Here is a 23704-nt window from a genome sequence, read left to right as displayed (position 1 = left end):
CCCACAAGGAAACATTGCAGCGGTTCAACGTTTCAGTGCAATCAAAGTTTCCGAAAAATCTGCATGGCATTGCAGCATACCTAGAACACCGTTTATGCGAAGTCCACAATGGGATCAAAGACCTAAGCGATGTGCATCAAAGAAGCGTGTAGCACTGCGGGCACCCCCCAGGAATACACACAAAACGGATTACCAGGAATGTTATCTGGTCCCTCAATCAACCAGCTGCTAGTAGCAGGCACCAGTATCAAACAGGCTGGCAACTGGTGGCTAGAAACCTTAATACGATTATTTTTACAACCCACGATCATTTGGTTGCTTACTAAATTAATTCAATATTTCTTGCATTGATATGTGATCCAAAAGTCCTCGGTCTGAAGGAATGCTGTGGCAAAAAATGGACTCAAGCTATGCTGGCCAGTCTCTACAGCAAAAAGTGTTCATACTTCCTATGAGTATGAAGTCGTTGTGTAAGATCTTAATTTCGTTAGAAAATGTCTGTCACTTGTGCTTGTTGCCCTACGCCGGTTCCATTCCAATATGGCAACTGGCAGCCACCGATTATGACCACATGCCTGCATCCTGTGAAAGAAAGACCTTGGCTATGAAGCCAGCGGTGTGGGCTGCACTCCCAATATCCACGTATGTGGCTTTGAAATCTTTCAAATATTCAGTAATTGCTCAATTCTTCTGTACATATATTAATGTATTCATTAATTGTATTCATAAATGAATATTCTTTGTCATATTCTGCGCAGATGCCCAGTAGGGTCAATGCATTACGGACGTGATTGTCTGTATACTGCCTCCCCCACCTAGGTAAGAAAAAGTCCTATTTGCGCGGCTTAAAACCAGATCCTTTCAACCCTCAATTGGAGGCACACGACCACCATTTGGATTCCTCCTTTTTGCCTTTCCTGGTCAGAAGTCTGATGAGGTCTTTGTGCTATTCCAAATGCACCTTTTCACACGGTTTCCATATAAAAATGACCGTCCACATGCTCGGATCATAGTCCATATGCAGTTTGGTCTGAATTGTCTGAAAGTACAAGCAATATCATGTACTGCTCCCCAGACCATTCTCCACTTCACTCTCCCATTCCTACTCTGACAGCACTCCTCTCCTTTTACATGTCCCTCTTGTCTATCCCTCAGCCAAGTGGTTACTCATTCATATCGTGCATTGCTATGTAAGGCACCTGGATCCCGTGGCTGCCCTCAGTGTAGCTAGGTGCGTGTATCTGTCTGAAGCCCAATATCTTCCAAACCAATAATTGGGTATTTGCAACCCCCCCTCTTCATATCTTTGTAATAGTTTGTTTAAATATTTGATTGTACCAGGCAAACACGGCATGAAGGTGTGAAATAATCAAGTGCGTTCGTTACTTATTGTGAAAGTGAGAAATAACGACAAAACTCGATTTTAAATTCATCTATCTTAAACGTGTAGCAGTAACTGACGGATACATTATAAATATGTAATATTTGAATTAGCTGTATGCCAAAACATGCTAATTGATACTCTGTTTATTTCTCATCTGAAGTTCTTATTTGTGTTCGATCTGGTATGGACAGCAAAGTTTTAAATGTGTTTATGCATGTTGCTTTCGATAAGCAATGGCACTTAAGTGCAGCGGATAATCAGGTGGTGCTTTCTGGTTCATTTAAAGTTCTTCAGGTATTTAATAAAGATATTAATATTAATACGTTTTTGCGGATATTTATTTGTTCACTTAATAGTGGGCATGACACTACTATGTATACAATTACTAAATTATTGTGTATTGGACATTCAAATACATTGTTGAAGAAATTGCCAATATGTTGCCACTATGCAAGTTACCTAAAGCGGAATTTAGAACTTTCTTTTCATATAACAGGGATAAAAAGGAAGGGAATCTTTTCTGTCTGTTTTCAGTTCAGTTTGAGACTTGCCAGCATCAAATGTTTTAAACTATAAACTGTCATGCTGGTATGTTTCAACCTTCCTCCTCTTTTTCCCTAGCCCTTTCAACACATGAGAGCTCATTTTATTGCTCCACATAATTTGGCTGCAGGGACCTGGTACGTTTGCATTCTGGCGTAGCCAGGTCCCCGCTGCCAAATATTAATCATCTGCACAGCAGAGTGGAAAAGGCGGCATGCAAGCGTGTATGCTGCCTTTGCCCTCCCTTTAGCACTGTGCGAACAAATGAAGCAAACGCCTTCTGACATGTAGCTATGGCCTCAGTGTTTACAATGAATCCCTGTGGAGTCTACATGCTTTTTGCTAGTACAAAAAGCTGTCGGACTCCATATGGATCCCCAGCATTTGCGCCGGTATGAAAATGCATGCCGGCAAAATGCTGGAGTATTTGTATGGCTGAGAGGAATGGAGTGGCGGATACGCAAGTTGTGTTCTGTCCCTCCTCTCTGCCATTGTAACGGTTTGAGAGACCACCCTTAACACGAGCAGTACCCTCCCTCCCCACCCCACTCAAGGTGTTGTGCAACAAACTGTTTAACAGATTCTTTTCTTTAGCCCTATCTCAGACACATATAATGCCCCTTGCATCCCTCTCCCCTGAGCAGCTAACAATGATCCAATAACCAGGCCGGTGCATGGGAAATATATTGGTATTTATTTAAATAAAAGTAATAGGAATTAGCATGAAAATGTCAAACACCACTTTATCCATGGCACAACACAATCAACTTCTCTCAGCATAAATAAATCACAAAAGTGAGTTGAAAAGAACAAAATCACATTTCTACACTTGCTACCAATTTCACTTCAAGAAATAATGACACTGATTAATAACAAAAGCAATTATCATGTATTGTGCAATTTTGATTTTCCTGCAGGCTTAAAAAAACTAGCAGTAGGATTTCAAGATTGGTACAAATACATATGGCAAATCTGATTATGCCCACACTTTTGGTTTAAAATATACACAGGGTGATTTAGCGGTTTGTTTTTCACCACCCCTCACCCCCGCACCCTCACTGTGGTCTGTATTGGGGAAGTAGGACAGAAAGATTGGAATGATTTGTGGAATTTTGGATTTCAGACCCCCCTCCAGTGAAAGGCCTGTGTTGGTGAAGCTGGATATGAAGGTTGGACTGACTTAAGAACAAAGACACCCCTCTTCGTTAACGAAGTTGGGGTCAGCAGGACAACAAGTATTACCCAATTAAATCATGGGCTATAGTTTTCAGCGGACACTGGGAAGTAAGCTTTTTTCATTTTGAATTTTAACTAAATTCTCCACGTAGTGTTCTGCCAAATGGGGAATTCAATATTTTTAGTTAAATAGGCTAAGGATCTACACAGTGTTGCCCCCCCCACTATAAAGGGAACGCATTCTAGGCAAAGAGACCCCCACCATTTGGTTTCCCAGGGCTCAGTTCTGCTTACACAGAAAGCCTCTGTTTAAAGTTCAGGATAGCCAGCTGCACCTCAGGACACTCTGGAAAGATAGGGCAGGGGTCTGGTCACTCCACACTCAAAGATGCCCTCCCGCTCTCCACTATAGGACCCAGCCAGCTTTGAGGTCTTCCTAGAAATAGGCAGCTCCACCCAGATACAGTCTCAGCAGTTTACTCTGGCGTTTCCTTACAGCTGTCAGATGGTAAGTTTCAGCAGCCTTCCTGCTGGTCTGTCTCTATTCTGTCTCCTGTTTCTGTGTCCCTCTGTCCTAGTGCAGTCCCACTTATATAGTAGTGATGGCACTACCAATTTTACAATCTTGGGGAAGTACCATGCATTCATTCCTGCAACTAGAATTGGACAGTTACCCTTCTCCTCCCAAACCCAGCCTCCAAGTCAGGATTGGTTTAGGGGTCTGGAGCAACGTATGGCAATTCCCATTTGTTCTCCTTTCAGATTGTTGGCAAAAACTAGTTATGTATCACAACTTCATCATTTTACTAGCAATTACCATAATATACATATTTTCTGATTCAGCTAACCATGGGGAATTAGATAAGCCGACCACCAGGTTCGTACCATGTAGCATGGCCATGTGTAACGTTTCTGCCATTTCCATAAAAATCATAACAGTTATGAATATGTAAGTTATTCACCATATTCCTAATTGTATTCTCCACCCATATCATCCAGAAACCTAGGTTTTGTCTTGGGCTGGCATTTTTCCATGAAAACAAGTGGCTTTTCAAATGTCACTGGAGTTTTGATTGTGAAACATAATATACATTGCTTTTGGTCAACCCGCACCTCATGTTTTTTCTGACATTTTTCTGTTAGCAGTGATACATTTTCACATTTTAACTACATGTATTTACAAACACCTCTGCAAGCCGTTTATGTGTCACTGTTTAAAAATCCTGTGTTCCTTCTTTTGTAAATTAAAATGCTGCTTTTCCTTGGCTTATGACGGGTAGGCCCCTTTTCCACATGGCCCTTGAATTTTACTTGAAAAATAAAAACAAAGGCCATCCCGTTTTTGTTTCAGTGTTTAAAATCCTGCTGTTCATGTGAAAGGGACTTCTGTTTGGGACCTTTGAATGCACTCCACACCATACAAATTGCGGGAAATGTGCTGTGACGTAAACAGAATGTATAAAAGCCTCACGCAAGGCTTTTGTGTATTCCGTTTACATTACCGCTCATCCAAAATGTGCCCCCTAGTATCCTGATGTGTGATCTGATGTTTCAAATGTTTGGGGGCGGTTGACACTGTCTTCAAATATTGTCTCTGTCCACCACATGTCTGATTAGTAAACAATTGTGCCGCATTGTTAATGTGCACTTATTCAGTCTCCTCGAATAATGTGTTTGTGCTAGCAAAATAAAAGGGTAGTCAGTTTAGCTCAATTTCTGTTTTAAATAAAATGAAACGCCTCAATATTGATGTTTCTCCAGCATGGGGTCTGGCATGGATCACATGCTCATGAATATTCCCCGTCATCAGTCTGGGAATCCTCGGTAAAGAAAAAATCAGTTTCAGTTTCGTTTCTGAACTGTCTTTCTACTAGTAACCAATCACTGGTCTATGGGTCATGCTGCCCCAAGCCAATGACTGCCCTCTACATAAGCCCCTCCTCTGGCAGCCATCTTCAGATTTTTACCGCACGTTCAAGTGTTGGGAGTCCTCATGCTGTAGCTCTCAAGCTTTTACTGCGTTTTGTATTTTTTCTGAAGAGTTTACTCTTATATTTTCGGTTAATCGAGCCTAAAGCTACATCGACTACTTCCGATCAACGGGGACCCATTTTCTGAATTTTCTACGCCCCTCAAGGGCACCTTTTCATCGTGTTTCCACTTCGCGGAGGATTCCAGAAGATCTTTGAGGCCTACCCCGCGTGGACACGGCCCAGGACAAAGGAAGCATGACGCCTGTTGGATCCAAGCTATTCAGGAGCTGCCCTGGATGCGGACTACAGAACGTCTTTAAGGAGGATGAGCACTCTCGGTGCCTCTACTGCCTTCACGACGACAAATCACACGTGGAGAAGCACTGTGCATTTTGTAAGAACATGTCTGAACGGACGATGAGGGATCGTCGTACTCGACTCGCCAACTGGCTGGAGGGGAAGAGCCCAGCAGCAGGTGAGAAGAGGAAGAAGTCCGAGCGGTCTTCTAAGACCTTTGAGGGCGCTCCGGCGACAGGGGGGCCCAACAAAAGGCAAAGCACAGCAAGTACGCGGGCACCGGGAGCACCGATCAGTCGGGCTCCTCGGCTGCCAGGCAGGGTGCATTATCACCGACGCCATCAACCACGAGCCAGCGCTCTGGCTCGGGGAAGAGGAAACCAGAGAACCCGACTAATCTTCGGGAGAAGTCCTGGTCGATCCTGACGGAGACAGCCGAGGGGGAGCGAGGCGGTGACCCTCCCCCCAAGGTGAAGGGCTCAGGTGCGCCCAAAGTCACGAAGGCCCTGATTCACCCGGCTAAGGCCTCGATCGAGGGAGTCGTGGCGGCCCTGGCGAAGCCTGCAGAGGCTATCCCAGTGGAGACGACCTCTAGGCCTAGAGTTTCCCTGCCACTGCAGAGGAAATCCTTTTTTCAGCCTATCGATAAGACCCCCATGAAACCCTGTGCGGATAAAGTGGGGGGGGGGTGGCCATTACAGACACAGATACCTCCTCTGAAGAAGAGCTGGCTGGCGTCGCAAACATCCTGGACAAGAAGTTCGAGGAGGTCCGGACCTACGGGAAGGATTCCCGACGAGGCGGACGAAGAAAGCGATGGCGGTGCCGATGAGGAACCACGAGCTGTGGAGGGGACGGGAGATCCTATTCCCCAACCGTCGCTTCCGTCGCAACTGGTGTCTATGCCACAAGACAACTTGGGGGCAATCTTGATGGCTATTCAGGCCTTGTGTACGGAGATAAGGACAAGGTTGCCCTTACCCACCACGGACGATCCAGCAGAGCCTGGACCATCGGGAAGCCCACCGAACAAGCAGAGGAGAACTCATCCCCCTCCTCCTTTCCAGCCTGTACAGCCTGTACAGCCTTCACGTCCTTCCCCTACTCCGAGGGATGAGACGGGAACAGAGATGCCCACGGCAGGGACGGATGACGACGGTGGCGATGACGGAATGGACCTTCCATCACCACCCGCTCGGGCCTCCCCTCGCGCCGACATTGGCTCCTTCCACGCCATGATCGCCAGGGCATCTGAGCTCTTCCAGCTCTGCCCCGAAGAACAGAAGAAGGATGGTTCTCCAGCATGGGGTCTGGCATGGATTCACATGCTTATTAATATTCCCCGTCGTCAGGCCGGGAATCCTCGGTAAAGAAAAAATCAGTATCAGTTTCGTTTCTGATCTGTCTTTCTCAGTAGTAACCAATCACTGGTCTCTGGGTCATACTGCCCCCAGCCAATGACTGCCCTCTCCCTAAGCCCTGCCTCTGGCAGCCATCCTCAGATTTTTACCGCACGCTCAAGTGTTGGGAGTCCTCGTGTTTAGCTCTCGAGCTTTTGCTGCGTTTTTGCGCTTTTTCAAAGAGAATTTCAAATTTTTTGGTCAAATAGACCCTCAAGCTCCACCGTCTCTACATCCGATTAACGGGGATCCGTGTCAGATTTTTCTACGCCCCTCAAGGGTGAAGATTTCGTCAAGTTACGCTTCTTGGAGGAGTCCAGAAGTTTCTGCGGCCTACCCGAACATGGCCCAGGAGAAAGGAAGCTCGACGCCTGGAAAGCTGTTCAGGGTTTGCCTTGGATGCCAGCTGCAGAATGTGTTCAAGGAGGAAGAGCACCCGAAATGTCTCTACTGCCTTCATGAGGAGAAAACGCACGTGGAGAAGGACTGTGCATTTTGCAGGAACATGTCGGAACGGACTATCAGGGACCGACACCTTCGTCTCTCCAGCTGGCTGGAAGGAAAGAGCCCGTCAGGTGAGAAGAAGAAGAAGAAGAAGTCTGAGCGGTCTTCTAAGTCCTGTGAGGGCGCCCCGGCAACGGGGTCCCAACAGAAGGCAAAGCACTGCGTGTCCGCGGCACCAGGAGCGCCGAACGGTCGGGCTCCTCGGCTGCCAGGCAGGGCGCACCCTCTCCAGCGCCATCAACCACGAGCCAACGCTCTGGCTCCGGGAAGAGGAAGGCCGAGAACCCGGCGAAGCTTCTGGAGAGGCCCCGGTTGAGCTCGAAGGATCCGGCCGAGGGGGAGCGAGGCGGTGACCCTCCCCCCAAGGTGAAGGCCACAGGCCCACACAAGGTGATAAAGGCCTTGATTCACCCGGCCAAGGCCTCTATCGAGGAAGTCGCGGCGGCCCTGGCGCAGCCTGTGGAGGCTACACCAGTGGAGGCGACCTCGGGGCCCAGAGTCTCCCTGCCTCCGCGGAGGCAAGCCTCTTTCAGACCCATCGAAAAGACCCGCGTGAAGACCCCAGGGAAAAAAGAGGGGGGGTGGTGGCCATTGTGGACACAGATACAGCATCTGAGGAGGAGCTGGTAGAAGTCTTAGAGGGCCTCGACAAGGGCGTCGAAGAGGCCCGTTCCCACGGGAGGGATCCCGACGAAGGTGACGACGAGAGCGACGGCGGCACCGGCGAGAGTCCTAGTCACCTGTCACTCCATCGTTTGGAATGTTACCAATACAGTGAGGTGGGGTTAATGGTTGTGGCCGGAGACTATGGCTACTGGGTTACTTTAAGGAACCGAATTGGGGCAACATGCCAAGGGGTGCGTCCCTCCAAGCCATCAAGGCGGACACGGAGACAGCTAAGGCCCTAGCTGTTCTCCGGCAACGAAGGCCGTCCTTTCGGAGCACCGGAGGCAAGCGGGGTGCCTCCAAGGGATTCAGCGGTGGCTCCTTTACGTACCGCCAAGCGGCCCGCTCCTTGTCGCAGGAAGGCTATAGAGGACGAGGCAAGTCGGGTGGACCCCGCCGTCGTCGCCAGGGAGGGCAAGGCGTCCTCCAAGCAAGATTGAACTGACAGCGGTGTCAGGCCCCCACGAAGCACCCCAGTGGGAGGCCGGCTGGCGAAGTTCGTCAGCGTGTGGGAGTCCATCTCCACCGACCGTTGGGTGTTGGATGCCCTGGCCTAGGGGCACGCCCTCGAATTTCTAAAAAAGTGCCCCCGCATTCCACCCGTGGCCAGGAAGGAAAATCACATCCCTCAACTGCTATTGGAGGTAAGGGCGATGCTCAAAAAAGGTGCCATCAAGCTCATCCCGAAGAGGCTCCGGGGCTCCGGAGTATACTCAAGGTACTTCCTCGTGAAAAAGAAGAAAGGAGGATGGCGCCCCATCCTGGACCTGCGACGACTGAACAAATACATCAAGGCACAGAAGTTCCGGATGGTCACCCTCCAGCACGTGCTGGGACAGCTGGAGAGGGCGACTTCATATCGTCGCTGGACTTAGATGATGCCTACTTTCACATCCCCATTCTAAAAGGACATTGAAAATTCCTGCGATTTGTGTTCCAAGGCGACACTATCAGTTCAAGGCCCTTCCCTTCGGATTGAACTCGGCGCCCAGGGTGTTCAGCAAGTGCCTCGCACCAGTGGCGGTGCGGCTGCGCCTGCAGGGGATCCACGTCTACTCCTACCTGGATGATTGGCTCATCCGAGCAAAGTCAAGAAAACCCGCAGTTCATCACACAGCGGAGACCGTCCAACTGCTCACGGATCTGGGATTCTCGATCAACTTCGCGAAATCCCACTTGGTACAATCGCAAGTTGCCCTGTTCCTGGGAGCCAGGTTCGAAACAGTGGCGCGATGGGCTTCTCCATCGGAGGAAAGGACGAAGGCCATCCTGGGCAAAGTACAACGGCTGTTGACCATGGACGAGGTCAGGGTGAGGTCCATCAAGTCCCTGCTCGGCATGATGTCCTCGTGTATCTACCTCGTGCGCCTGTGCAGACTGTGGATGTGACCACTACAGGAGTTCCTCGACGCCTTTGGATGCAAGCGGCGGGCAGCTTCGAAGACAGGATCTCACTCAATGAGACTTTCCGGCAACCGATCCAGTGGTGGGGCACCCGCGCGCATCTGGCGGCGGGCATGGACTTCCAGACCCCGGCACATCAGGAAACCGTGACGACGGACGCCTCCCTAGAGGGATGGGGAGCGCACACCGGGGATCTCCACGCAAGAGGCCTTTGGCGCTCGGAGGAGAGGTCACTAGACATCAATGTCCTGGAGCTCCGAGCTGTGTTCTGGGCCCTCAGGTCTTTCCCTTCCATCCCTCAAGGGCAAGGTGGTAAGGATCGTCACCGACAACACCCCCACAATGTTCTACATCCGGAAGCAGGGAGGCACCAGATCCCCAGCCCTATCCAAGGAAGGCCAGGATCTGTGGCACTGGGCCATCGCCCAAGGGATGTTTCTGGTACCCTTCCATCTGGCAGGAATAAAGAATACCATTGCCGACTCACTCAGCAGGGAGCTGCGCTCGTGCCACGAGTGGAAGCTGCGGCAGGATGAAGTGGATCTCCTATTCCGACGATGGGGCAATCCCCAGATCGACCTGTTTGCAACGGTGACGAGCGCCAAGTGCCGGAAGTTCGCCATCAGGCTTCCCCAGCCGGGGAGCATGGGCGATGCCTTTTCATTCCCCTTGGATGGCTGTTCCTGTATGCGTTCCCACCTTTGCTGCTGCGACTCATCAGTCAACTCAGACAGTCCCGGTGCAGGATGATCCTTGTCACACCGGCGTGGCTGACACAGATCTGGTTCGTGGCCCTTCTGGACATGTCAGCGTCCCCCCCCCAGTCAAACTACCGACGGACGCCGATCTTCTCGCCAAAGAAGGAGGCGCCATCCTCCACCACGACCCGGGGTCACTTAACTTGCAGGCCTGGCTCCTGCAGCACTAGAGTTCGGAGGGTACGATATCCCGGCAGACTGCAAGGAAGTGCTTGAAAAGGCCAGGGCGTCCTCGACTCTCAGGTGCTATGGGCTCAAATGGAAGAGGTTCTCTGCCTGGTGCAGTGCACTGAAGATTAACCTTCTGCGGATTACAGCCCCTCAAGTGCTGCCGTACTTGCTATTGCGGGCCAGGGCGGGGCTGGCGCATGCCTCCATCAAGATCCATCTGGTGGCTATATCCCCCTACACCAGAACTCTTGGGTGCTCGTCACTATGGTCTCATCGCCTGGTGAAGGAGTTCATGAAAGGACTGTTCCGATCGTTCCCACCGATGAAGGCTCCGGCCCCAGCGTGGGAGCTCAACGTGCTGCTGACCAGGCTCATGGGGCCTCCATTCGAGCCGCTGCATTCGGCACTGTTAAAGTTCCAGTCGTCCAAGACAGCGTTTCTTGTGCCCATCACTTCTGCATGACGAGTGGAAGAGATCCAGGTCCTCTCCTGTAAACCTCCATACCTGACTTTGCTGAGGACGCACCCCTCCTTCATGCCCAACGTGCCGTTGGACTTCCATCTCAACGAGCCCTTGGTGTTACCTGTTTTTTCCCGTCGCCTTCGTCGCCGGCTGAGAGGACTTTGCACTCGCTGGATGTAGCTAGAGCGCTGAAGTTCTACATGGACCGCACAAAGAGCCTTCGGAAGACATCACAACTGTTTGTGAACTTTGGACCTGTGAACCAAGGGAAGGCCCTCTCGAAGGATTCCATTTCCAGATGGCTCTCCGGCTGTATCGTGCATTGTCACCGGTTGGCAAACTGACCTTTGCCCGGCCGTCCGAGAGCCCATTCGACCAGAGTGATCGCTGCTACCACAGCGTTCTTGTCTGGTGTGCCCCTGATGGACATCTATAGGGCTGCTATGTGGAGGTCGACGCACACCTTCACAAGATTCTACTGCGTCCTCCAGGGCAGAGGCAGTGCTGTGCAACCTGTTCGCCTGAAGGTGGGCCTGGTGAGGAGGTAAGAGTTGCTTAATGTTGAGTTGATGAAATGCTTAATGTTGAGCCTTGCCACCTCCCATGGTTGTGCATGTGTGTACCGCTATGTATTCTTGTATTCGTGAGCATGTGTGTCCATGCCAGACCCCATGCTGGAGAAGGAACAAGTTACTTACCTGTAACTGTTGTTCTCCAGCATGGGTCTGGCATGGATTCACATGCGAACACTCCCTCCTACCCCTCTGTGGCTCTTCTCTTGGTCCTACTGCCACTTTACGTGCTACCAAATCTGAAGGTGGCTGCCAGTGGAGGGGCTTAGGTAGAGGGCAGTCATTGGCTGGAGGCAGTATGACCCAGAGACCAGTGATTGGTTACTAGTAGAAAGACAGTTCAAAAACGAAACTGAAACTGATTTTTTCTTTACCAAGGATTCCCAGCCTGATGACGGGGAATCTTCATGAGCATGTGAATCCACGCCAGACCCATGCTGGAGAACAACAGTTACAGGTAAGTAACTTGTTCCTTTAAGATTATTTCCCTAAATGTTTTGTCTGATATTTCCTTACTACTGCTATACTTTATAAAATACTGGCTATGTCTTTGCTTCAACTATCTCATGTATCTGACTGGATTCTTACAACCTGTACATATAGTTGTCCTCCTATCTAATCAAATGAGGAAGCAAAACAGTTTGATTCAAAATGCTGCGTGAATGCATATTTAATGTAGCCACCAGTGGTTTTCTGCCTTAAAATGTTTTCAATATTCCATGCATCCTGCCTCTGAACCTCATGCCACGCAACACTATACCAGAAAAAGAGGGATGGGTAAGGAAGAGGCAAGGTAGGCCGAATGATTTCCCTTCACTGAGTTATCCGAGACCACAGCGACCCAATAAAAATCACAAGTGAAGTGCGGAGGGCCCATGGAGGTGATGCAGAACTACCCGAGCTCCATCTCCCCCAAGATGCAAAGACTCAACCAAAAGTAATGAAAATAGAATCAACAGGGGACAAACCATAGAACACCGAAAGGAACCGAACGTGCTGCTCAAGAAATAAGGGGCGTTCTGATGTGATTAAGTGTCTGAGTTGTGGTGCTATTGGTGTATTGGAGCATGCGACTGGGCTGTAAGGCTCTTTGAAAAAGCTAGAAGGTATTAATAGGCATACTGCTTTAATAGAATCAAGATATTACTACAGAAACAAGCTTGAAAAATCTCAATTTTGGATGCCCCAGTTGCACAACAGTTTTTACAGTTCTGCCCTGTTAATTGTAGGGATAATCTTGGATAACCACCAAGACTATAACCAAGTACCCAATTTTATATTATCCCATATTAGCAATGCCAAACATCAACAGAGCTAAAATTGATGTGTTGTGGTGTGAAAACATTTGCTCTGTGATAAAACATAGCAGATGGTGGTTGGCATGCAAGATAGTCAATTATAGAGGGTTCAGTCCATATAGCCAGATCTCCTTTATTCACTCAAAATAAAAAGAGGAATCATTTTAATCGACACTGGGCCCCAGTTCAAAATGCAGCAATAAGCCTATTGTACAGAATTTCAGAATTGGTTTGATCAACAGGCGCACACATTTGGTTTTATGTTCAGAATAGGCCCAAAATACGGCTAAATACAGACCACTTATGCAAGAGATAGGTTGGCATTAATAAATGGCATTCAATTATTGCAATTACCACCCACAGTTTTAAGTGGGAATTTGTTAAGTCCTAGTTGCACTGCCATGCAATAACTTTACAAATTAAATCAATGCAATTAAGGGAAGGTTGGTGTCCTACATTGGACATAACGAGTATAGCGTTCCACGGTATGTACAGTTCTGGTCCATTAGTTTATTTAAGAGCACATGAGATTGTTCATAAATCAGCTTTTATAAAGTGCATGTTTTAATTGTTTTAATTATCTTCTGCCGTGCCCAATTGCTTGGCAGCTATGTTTGTGCTATATTGAACTGCTACACACACAATAAAGCAAATGTAATCTAAATTTCAAACATTGTACATAATATGAATAGCAGAAACGCTTGATATATTAAATGCCACGCTTCTGACCGAAGGTTATATGGACGGTAACAGTCTGCACTGTTGAGTCCTCCTTATATATTGTACCTTATGGTTGGGTGGGATTTCACCTCTGTAATTTTGTTCACACACAGGAGCAGTCCATTCAGGATTGATGGATTTCGACGATGCATTGTATTGCGGGTGTCTGTTATCAAGGAATTGGTTTGCGCACCCTCTGAATTGCTGGTTCACACAGCCTATCTGCCTCATTGAATGTCTCTTGTCTAGTGTATGCGTGGAGCGCAAAGATTCTGCAAGCTCAATACTGCCCAGAATCGTCTTTCCTAGTAGGCAATGTTTATCTATCAATGCCGGTACACAAATCTGCCTTGTGGGGATAATCTGGCCAACGGATTCTGAGCTAAGTAAATTTCCTAGCCGTTGGGCCTGTGTTTAAGGGCCTGTGAAACCTGTATTCTTACTGCTGCTTTCAAATGCATTTGGTACATCACTTAAATGTTCTGGTGTCTGGGTGAAGAAAGTGTGGCAAGTGCCTGGCCCATGACTTTGGTGCATTTGGGGCAACCAAGGGAGCATCCTCTTTCTGCCCCTGGCCCCTGTATCACGTAGCTGGTGATGGCTTAAAGCACCTGTCAGGCAAGGCACTTAATCACATTTCATTCCTCCAAATAACTACCCTAGTTAGTGCATTTTTCATATTTGGTGATGTATAGCCAACTTAAAGCCTTAAAGAACGTTGGTCACAGGGAGGGATGTATTTTGCATTTATTGCAGTGTGATCATGGGGAGGTGCACAATATCTCACTATTCATTTGTTTTCTGCATGTTTGGGGAATGAGGCAGAGGATTTTTTAAGGGACATGAGCAGACATTTTCAAATGGGTTTATTATCTGGGATAGATTTAACTCATGTGTAAGGGGTACAAATATTGCCTATGATTCAAACAGAAGGAAAGTGGAGGAGAGAAAAGTCAAGGACCTCGAGGCCAAGTTGAGGCTTGCAGAAGAGAGTTTTGCATTGTCACTGGATAAGAGTGATTTATTGCGCTTGAAGAGCCCAGGGCTGCACTGAAAGAGGAACTTGATAGTCATGCTTGGCGATATCATTATTTCATTAGTCAAACCGTTTGGGAGCAGGGGGAAAGGGCAGGGCAGGTCCTAGCTAACGACAGAAAAAATAAAATCTTTGAGATCTATACTTAGATTTTCACAAGCTCAGGTACTACTTTAACAGCAAATGGCAGTATTAACAATACGTTTAAAAAGATACCTGCGAGAAATTGTACAGGTTAGGGGTTTGGATTCCAGAATAAATCTGTGGTGCATTTGTTGCAGGAGTATATCTTCCATCGTTGACCTGCGAAAGAGGAATGGGGCTTCCTTACTGTGTGATCTTTTAAATGATGTGATTGATAGAAGACTGTCTAGAATCGGCACACACAGCACTGATCAGCCTTATTGCGAAACACTGGTAGAGCTCATGCCATCTGTGAACATTACTGACCAATTTAATTATTAAATAATGACATTAAGATTTTAGCAAATGTTTTGCTCTAGGGTTGAAAAAGGTGATGTGTGCGCTTATGCACCCGCCACAATGTGGATTTACATTAAAGCGCCATCCCAATAATATCAGAACCTTGTTGGATGCATTTCACATGTATAGTAATAAAGATGAAGAAGGCAATAGACTGTTCATGCAGTGGTTGGTACCTGAATATTACTGGTACAACCAGTATGGACATGTTTTCTTGCAGTGGCATATCATTCTTACTGGCATTATTAATGTAATGTATAGTTGTCTTATATAGCTCCCTTCTGCCAATAATGTTGGCCTCAATGCACACGGCTCTGTTAGAAAGGTGGACAGGGTGTATTAGTCGAATAGCTAAAAGGCAGATAAAGAAACATGTGATGTTGGTGGATTAAGGTCAGAAGTCCATGTTAGCTGTTTGCCCATAGAAAAAAAGCTGTTCTTTGTGGTTGGTAAGGACCAGGCGCGTTAGTCGTATGGGAATGCAGAATTAACAGAATACTTGTTGATAGGAAGATGGATAGGGTCTGAGTCAGTTAAGTGCAATAGACCTGGGGTGAGGTGAATGTTAGGTTCAAGATTTTAGTGTTGAGGAGTTAGTTGAGGGATGAAAGAGGTGGGAGAGGGATCAGTGTCGTTTTCTAGTTCTTTGTTGTAGATTTCACTGAGATTCAGTTGCTGACCAGTGTCATACAGCAGAAAATCCATAAATCAAATTGATTTCTCAAGGATGTTATTACAAAGAGTTTCACAATTGCTTGTCGTAAAGTAGCCTAACTTTCTGTTACAGGTTTTAGTCAGTTGCTATTATCATTGATTTCTTTCAAAATGGTTGGATGAAGAGCCAAGTCTGGAGCGGTTTCTTTAAAGTCAGGTGGTTCACTTCCAGGCAGAGATGTTTGGGTAGTGTGTTCCAAAATGTTGTGGCCAGAACTGAACAAGCATTCTCCTTCTTATTGAAGTTAGGGACTAATACTAGTGGGCAGAGCCAGTGTAACTGTTCTGTGCCAATATACTTGCGTATATTGGCACAGCCTAGCACCCAGAGCCTATCAAGCTGGATGGGATTACCATAACAACTAATTACGGGCCCAAATAACCAGACACATTCAAAGAATATCGCAAAGTACTACTTTATCATCAGTTCAATAAAGCAGCAAAATCTGGCAAGCGTTACAAATCACAGCTCACTCACTCTCAAATACATTTCGATTACACAAAGGGTTTATATCGCAGTGTGCGTCAGCTTCAGCTATGACATCATCCTATGTGGAAAATAGTAAAAAAAGCTATCGGGCGGTGGGATTTGTTAAGGGAACCTATATACCTATAGCTTATTTAGGTGTTAGTAACATCATTGGCTGCTGTTTATCTGGCAGGCACACTTGGAATAACCTCTAACTATGTGTAATACGGATAATAGTAGACTAACAGCAGCGGATTGGCTTCTGCAACAATGCATGGTCCACCATTGCATAGGCCATCCTAATTCGTTGCCATCCTCTTCCAACCTTGGACATACATAACGGCTTGTTAGCAGCACATAAGCAAAAATTAAACCTAGGTGCGGGCCCACTTGGCCAATTAGCCTTAACATCTCATCAGGTAGGCACTAAGCCAAGGCCTCTTCTTTGTAGTTGACCTTGCTGACTGTTCTCTTCTCTGGAACCTTTAAGGGAGTGAGTGTACATTAATATCTTCATCTGGAGCATGATCAATAGGTCTTCTGGTCTTGCACCACGTGTGAGGAGACCATGATTTGTCAATTCTGTCATTTTATTAAGTGCCATTTTATTCAATTATTCTGAGCGCTATTTGAGTGCTATTACTCTCTTTAGCCTCAGGAGACTTGGTTGCTCTGTCTTGCATATGCTTTATTCATTTTTATTTGTACAATACTTGGCACTTGCAAATGTTTACTCCTTTGCTTAATCTAATAGGAATAGGTCTTACGTATATGGCTTATCTTCTTCGACTCCTTTTGTATTTTGCAGTTGCTTCTCACTGTGGCATCATTAATCCTTATCCAAACAAATATTCTTTGTTCTTGCACGATTTTGTATTTCAGTGCCTGTCAGCTCTGCAGCCTTGGTCTCTCTTTTTTAGCTTGCTATTACACAAAACTGACGTCCAGCTTCTCAACATAGCTGCTTTGCCCGTGTTATATTTTCTACTGTAGCAAGTGTCTATATTTCTCTTCTACCTTGCGTTTCTGCGTATATACATTTACTGCATCTCTTCTTACTTATCGTCTCAGTATAGTTGGGCCGGGAGGATAGCCCAGGGGCAACGCAGTCGCCTTGGGAGCAAGACGATGCGGAGCAACACAGGTTCGATCCTCGGGTCCATGCATAGAATCCTCTGTGTATTAAGCGCGTTATAAATAACCAATTACAATTACAATATATATCATTTCTTCGTACCCACATGTTCATTTACTTTGTTACTTTAGTTACATCTTCATTCTTTGAGTATTCGTATGTGATTTCAATACGTCATTGTGTCGTCTCTTTATGACGTCACTCTACACCTGTCAGACTTTCCTTATAATTCTTCTACGTCTGGTGGTGCCTGCCGACTTCCTTCTACCTCTTCAGTTTGCAGGTACATTCGGTATGGTTGTCTAAGCGCATAACATCTTTCATATCTTCGATGCATTATTGGGATGATATCCGGTGTCAATACAGTGCTTTCTTGCTGCTCTTCCACTATGACAGAGGTGAGGGGGTGGGCTCCACGAGTGACGTGTACATCTCCTTCTCTACAAACATGTTTGGACACAGCCAACATGGAAATGTTTTTTTTACACTTGCAGTATACTGGTATTGTGGGCAAATGTATAATGAAAATGTGTTGGAAAATGCTCCTTTACATTGTTGGTTACCTGGAGCCTATTGGATTTATTGTCATGTCTTACCCTACAAAAGTTATTGCATATAGTGTTTTTTAAATCCTATTTTTCACAGAAGATGGGTTGCAAAATGCTTCATTTTAAGCCAATTATTTGTGTCACCGAGAAGGGGAAGGGGAGGGAGCACCCTCCTCCCAAACTCCTCTTTGTTCATTGTGCTTTTTACGCAGCTACTGTCAAAACAATTCACTAGCCGCCACTGCATATGAATATGCACACGTTGACACTGGATATTGATTTCTAATGCATCTTCAGTGTATGGTATTCAAACGGGTATTCATGGGGTTTACAAATCTTAGCAAGCTTGAAAGTAGTGAGCATGTGCACATTTTTTGTTTGTTTTCTTTATAAAAAAAAGCAGGGCCTACAAAGTTTGCTTTGCAACTTTACGTGCAAGCCAATGTTCTCCAACCACGATGCTCTTTCCAAAAGCATCCGAGAACGGCCATGAATAATCACAACAAACAAATCAACCAAAAGTGCACTGTAACCCCTTACAGGAGTTTAATTTTAAAATTCTCGGTTTGTGTTTTCTCCAGCCATTTACATGAAACTGATTGTTAGATCATGCAATGTGTGTTTCATTGTTTGTAGCTGCATACAAAAACAAAAAGTGGTTTCAGTGCCCTTCTGGTTCTTTTGGAATGCATGCTTTTTTCCTCTGTAAAATCTGTGATAAAACAGAGTAGTCACTCCATTTTTAGTGATGTATATCTGACCCACGGCTGCACCAAGTTTTATGTAAAACATGAAACATTTGATAAACATGGATGGCACAGACTGCCTGATCGTGGGTATGACACTTCAGGAGATCTGTCTGACCCACTATTGCAAAATGACTTCAGCTCTGCAGGAGTACAAAGAGGAGCAGTGGGCTGGACTACGACCTGTCGGTGGACTCTTTGTGTAACAAGTCTGGGAAGAGATCTGTCTCCTCAGTCTCATCATCAGTGACTGGAGCCATCACAAAGTCATCCCGGGGAATGTAATGGGGATTCATCCGGTTGATCTGGAGAACCTGATGACTCTGCCTCGTGGCCTTGGTGTCAATGAGGCAGTTAGCCTCCCCGATTTCCTCGAGCACCACATAGGTCCCAGGCCACTTATCATGAAGGGTTCTGGGCTTGACTTGTTCCATGATCCAGACCATTTGACCTGGCCGTGTACTCACGTGTACTCAGTCATAGTGTCCTTTTGGGAATGGCAGAGCTTCATGAGTTCCTGACTGACCTTCAGATTTTTGGCACCAGAATTAGGGGACCCCTAATAAGTTGACCAAGCATGAACTCAAAGGGACTAAACTCTACACCGCTCCGTGGCACCACCTGGTAGGCGAACATAAGAAATGTCAGCAGAATATCCCACTTTCTCCTCAGGGGCTCTTCCAAGCCACCTATCATCCCCTTTAAGGTCTTGTTGATCCACTCAACAAGCGCATTGGTTTGTGGATGAAAGGTTGGGGAGAATTTGTAAGTTGCTCTACATTCATTCCACATAGCCTTCATGTATTGAGATATGACGTTAGATCCCTATCATGTAAGGGACTATGGATAAAAAGACAGTTCCCCTGGAGTCATCTGAGAACGGAAAGTGGTTCTATAGAGCGAGAGAGGTATTGCCCAAAAAAACTTGTTTTGTATATGAAATGTCTGCCTCTTAATACCATGAGACTTTTTTAACCAAGCAAAAGGGAATTCCAGAAACTGTAACCGTTTGTAGGGACTTTAAGTACCATTGTCCAGAGATTGGGTTGTCGATGCCAAGAACATGCAGAAAAAGATCTCTATGGAAGGTGGAGTGTTTGCAACATGTAACAAGGTAAGGGTCAGACATTTGGAGTGTGTTTACCGGTAAAACAATTGTGCAGGCCACAGAACATTTATTGGAGCATGGCAGCAGGTGCACTGGTGAATTATAACATCAAATAATTTGTTTTCAACCATTGTATATTGTCATGCATTTCATTTAACCTTGAATAACACTGCATTTCTGATTAAATTGAAATAAAAAATGCCTGAACATGTAGCTGCCCCAACCTCAGGAATATCCACCATAAGACACAGTAAGAATCACTTGCATCATTCTGTTCAAACTAGTTTTCAAGGTCATGCCAAGTACACTTTACCAGATACTAGCTAATGTATAAGTAGAAAGGGAGCTGTCACACCAATTTCATACCCCTCTCATAAAAAAGTCGATTTAAATGAAGCTGTGGTTGTGTTGATTTTTTTTTGTTATGTGCAAAGGAACATTAAACTAGCCTGGGCATGTATTAATAAAATGGGAGATGTGTGATGCAACACCAGTAACATCTTATGGTCGAAATCACATTTTTACTTTTGAAGAGCTAAGGAAAAGTTCATGTGCGATATTTTAACTCCAAAATACAATAAAAAAAACTATATCTTTATAATGGAAGATCATGGAAACTTGAGATTAATTGCAATTTGTTGTTAAAAATGTATTTCACCCAACACATCTGCCCAATGTATAGCGATGAAACATGATATCTCTGTTAATAAACAGCTCACAGGGACATATAGCATATTCAATCATGTCCCTGATGCGTAGATTGTATTGATCTTTATCTTAATAAACTAGCACATTTACATAAACGGCTATGTTGCAAAACCACAATCGCTCTTCCTAAAATTAGGAGTGATTTTCCCCCTCCTTGTCAGTTACAATACATGGGATGGGTCTTGCAGTCACAAGATTGGTGGATAGCCACACCTTAGTCACAAGATTAGAAGAGGAATCTTTGTATATGTAATACCTTTCGCACAGGGAGGGTAGCTCAGCATCAACGTGCTCGCCTTGGAAGCAAGACGACACAGAGCACCACAGGTTCGATCCCCGGGTCCGCGCTTAGAAACCTCTGTGTATTAAGCGTGTTATAAATAACCTATCATATCATATCACAGATGGAGAAGGATTTCAGGAGAATCAGGAGATTTCTGAGGAGAGCTGATACCAACTGGAGGACTGGTTTTCAGGCAGGTTGGAGAAAGTAGCACTTTCAGAAAGAGGTGAGCAGGCCATATATTGAAAACTGGTTTGCAGACAGGCAGCTGAAATGGACCTTGATGATCCAGACTGAGGTGGTCTGCGCTCCTTTCCTAAAGTGAAAAGCTGTCTTTGAAGTAGAAGCTCCAATACAACTCCAGGTTGTCCTTGGTGTATTACCCACAAAAGTATCCCGGGATTAAGGATGGTCTGGGCATACCAGCAGGATGCTAGTTAACAGGAGCAGTGTAAGACAAAATGACAATGTGTTCTGTATTGAAACTGAATGCAAGTGAGGTTTCATTTCCAAACAGCCAAATTAATGTTTATATTGAGACGTGCTGTTTAAAAACTGACAACATTTTGTGCAACTTAAATTTATATTGTTTCTGTAGAATTATACAAAATTAAAACATCTGTTTCTCCTACCAACATAGCAGTTGATGAAGACCATGGTGAAGTCATGACTCGACATATTATTTATCATTTGTCTCAAGTGAGAGATGTAATCATCAAAAGTATTGTGAATGAGAGGTATCTTAGAGAATGCATTTTTTTCACAGAGAATTGTGCAAAGTGTAAAACCTATGCAATCCCTTACCCTGATATGCACATGTAGACTTAAATGTGATGTGAAAGGACAAGTGGTTTTAAATATTCTATCTTTTAATGGAGACCATTATATATCCAGCCAAAAACCTATAAATAGGAAGGCAAACAAAAAGAAGTTGATTGAAAGTTACACACACACATTTTCAAAGAATGTTCCCCACATATTGAATGCAGGGGTCGAAATTAGGATTTGTTGGCCAAGAGCAAAATGCAGCTCCTCTGTATCGGGCATCACCCTTTAGGCAGGAGCTACGCCAGGGGAACCAAGAGCATGTTCATTGTGTGTAGCAAATGCAACTTTTGCGCAAGATGCAAACGCTAACTTTTTGTCCCTTTTATATACTGAGGGAACGCGAGGGAACACAGACTACCTCCTGCATTATGTATGGGGAGGCATACATTCCTAATTCCCTAAACCACGCTAGAACCCCGCAGGCATTGCAAGCAGGAATTCCTTCTTTAAACTAAACCAGGCATTTTTCAAACAAGACAAAGAGTGTATGATTCATAGGAGCCAACAGGGTACAATATTTTATTAAACTGTTTTCATTTAGTTCCTATTCACCATATTCTAAAACATTACTCACTGTTTAAAACAAAACTTACAGGTGTAACATATAACATCATCTTATCAAAACATATACCTATATCTGTACATTCTAAAAAGTATCACAGCAAAGAGTGGCTTTATTCGCAAGACATTGTTTCTATATCACAAACATTTCTGACATCTTTCAGTATTGGTATTTTTGGGTTTTTCACAACCTATCTCCTCTCGGGGATAATACTGGGCAGTGGATGAAGCTGTAACGTTATCATGTCAACGCGGTGCATTTCGGCCCCTATGGCATTAGATAGACCGCCTCCCTCCTTGGTCTTCTCCTTTAGTAGTGCCGGGCCTTCATGAGGACGGGTAATAAGTAATCTATCGGGCTACTGTATTTTTTTGACCCATGTGATACTTGTCTTCTTTCTCAATGTGGTGAGCAAAGCAGGGACAGAGGAGAGTCGCTCAATTACTACGGCTGAGTTTTTTACCTGGTACCTGGTTGGTGTGTTCTTATTGATTGCCGTGCAGGTGTTTTTAATCCAACAGGAATTCAGATGGAGGTTACATCACTCGGGCCTTATTTGGAAGACCGGCTTAACAGAGAGGCTCCTATTCTACCTGATGTTCGTCGTGCTCCGGTTTCCCGAACCCACACAGCCACTTCCTTGTTTGTCAGCCGTGTGTGTCCTTGGTCTAAGCGTGCTCGGAAAGGCTTAGCCTTAACACAGACCCCTCGTTAAAAGAAAAAGATTGGGTAAACCTGTTGTATAGGCCTTTTTATATACTGTCCAAAAAACTTTAAATGGCTCTTAAGCATGTCCTTGTTTCAGTTTTATACACATACCCAAACCTACACAGGTAATGTTTCATATCTATGTTTGTATGGCACCACGTGCCTGGGAAGTGTGAGAAACCTGAAGGTACTCTCACATCTACACCCCAGTGATCTTCTATTCAGGTGGCCAGGGAAGGGCCATCACTTTTGGATCACCTGAGTGGAGGGTCCTTGGGGATTGGTGAAAGGGAACCTGAAGGCGAGACATGGCATCCCCCCTTTCCTGATATTGACTTACCCTCCCTTCCCTTAGCCTTTATGGGCTCATTCCATACTCCCTTATAGTTTTCCTCGAAGTACTGAGAAGAAGAGGAGGCAACTAGGAGTAGTGCAGATGTCCTATTATAAACACCTCTCTGGTACTGGTACTGAGACGAAGAAGAGGGGTCTGAAGGTATGTGGCAATGAATATCAGGTATGTCACACTTATAGACTCAAACAGGGTCCGGCAATTGAGGATACCTCATTTCACCTGCAGCCTGTTGGTAATAGAAGAGAGTATAAAAGGTGCTGGAATCCAGAAGCACAGCAGAGGGACAGATGCAGAAGGGAAATAGAACCGAGGAATTGTCGTGCTGAGGCGCGAGAAGACAACACGCCGACGAAGATCATGAGTCTTGCCTAGGTGACTGTTCAGGACTGGGAACTTCTGTGAGGGAAGGCGTATTGCAGGTGCTGCTGGCGAGCAGAGGCAGAGCCAAGCACAAAGGCCGGTGTGTGCTGAATGAAGCACCCGGCGAACTGACAAGTTGGCTTTCCTGCTCAGGCAGAACCCGTAGAGTGAAGCCACAGAGAACCAATCAGTGTCTGGAGACGCCAGGAACGCTGTAGCGTTCCAAGAGAACTTGAATTGGTAATGTTCCACAGAAGTAGTGAAACTACATTTATTAAATATCGAACGGCCTGAAAGGTACTGCTTAAGGGCACCCAAGCGAAAACTGAATT

General features: G+C 45.8%; 1 protein-coding gene across 4 annotated transcripts in view; it reads left to right on the top strand.

The window, feature by feature from the left end:
• TDRD3 (tudor domain containing 3) overlaps nucleotides 1-23704 on the top strand; it is a 1496528-nt gene that overhangs the window by 1203635 nt on the left and 269189 nt on the right. The gene's annotated exons all lie outside the window — the stretch shown is intronic.

Source organism: Ambystoma mexicanum, chromosome 7q (genome assembly GCF_040938575.1).
Source record: "Ambystoma mexicanum isolate Mex_15411 chromosome 7q, UKY_AmexF1_1, whole genome shotgun sequence".
NCBI lineage: Eukaryota > Metazoa > Chordata > Amphibia > Caudata > Ambystomatidae > Ambystoma > Ambystoma mexicanum.
The sequence above is the reverse complement of the archived record's forward strand: the minus strand, read 5'-3'. Positions and strand labels throughout refer to the sequence as shown.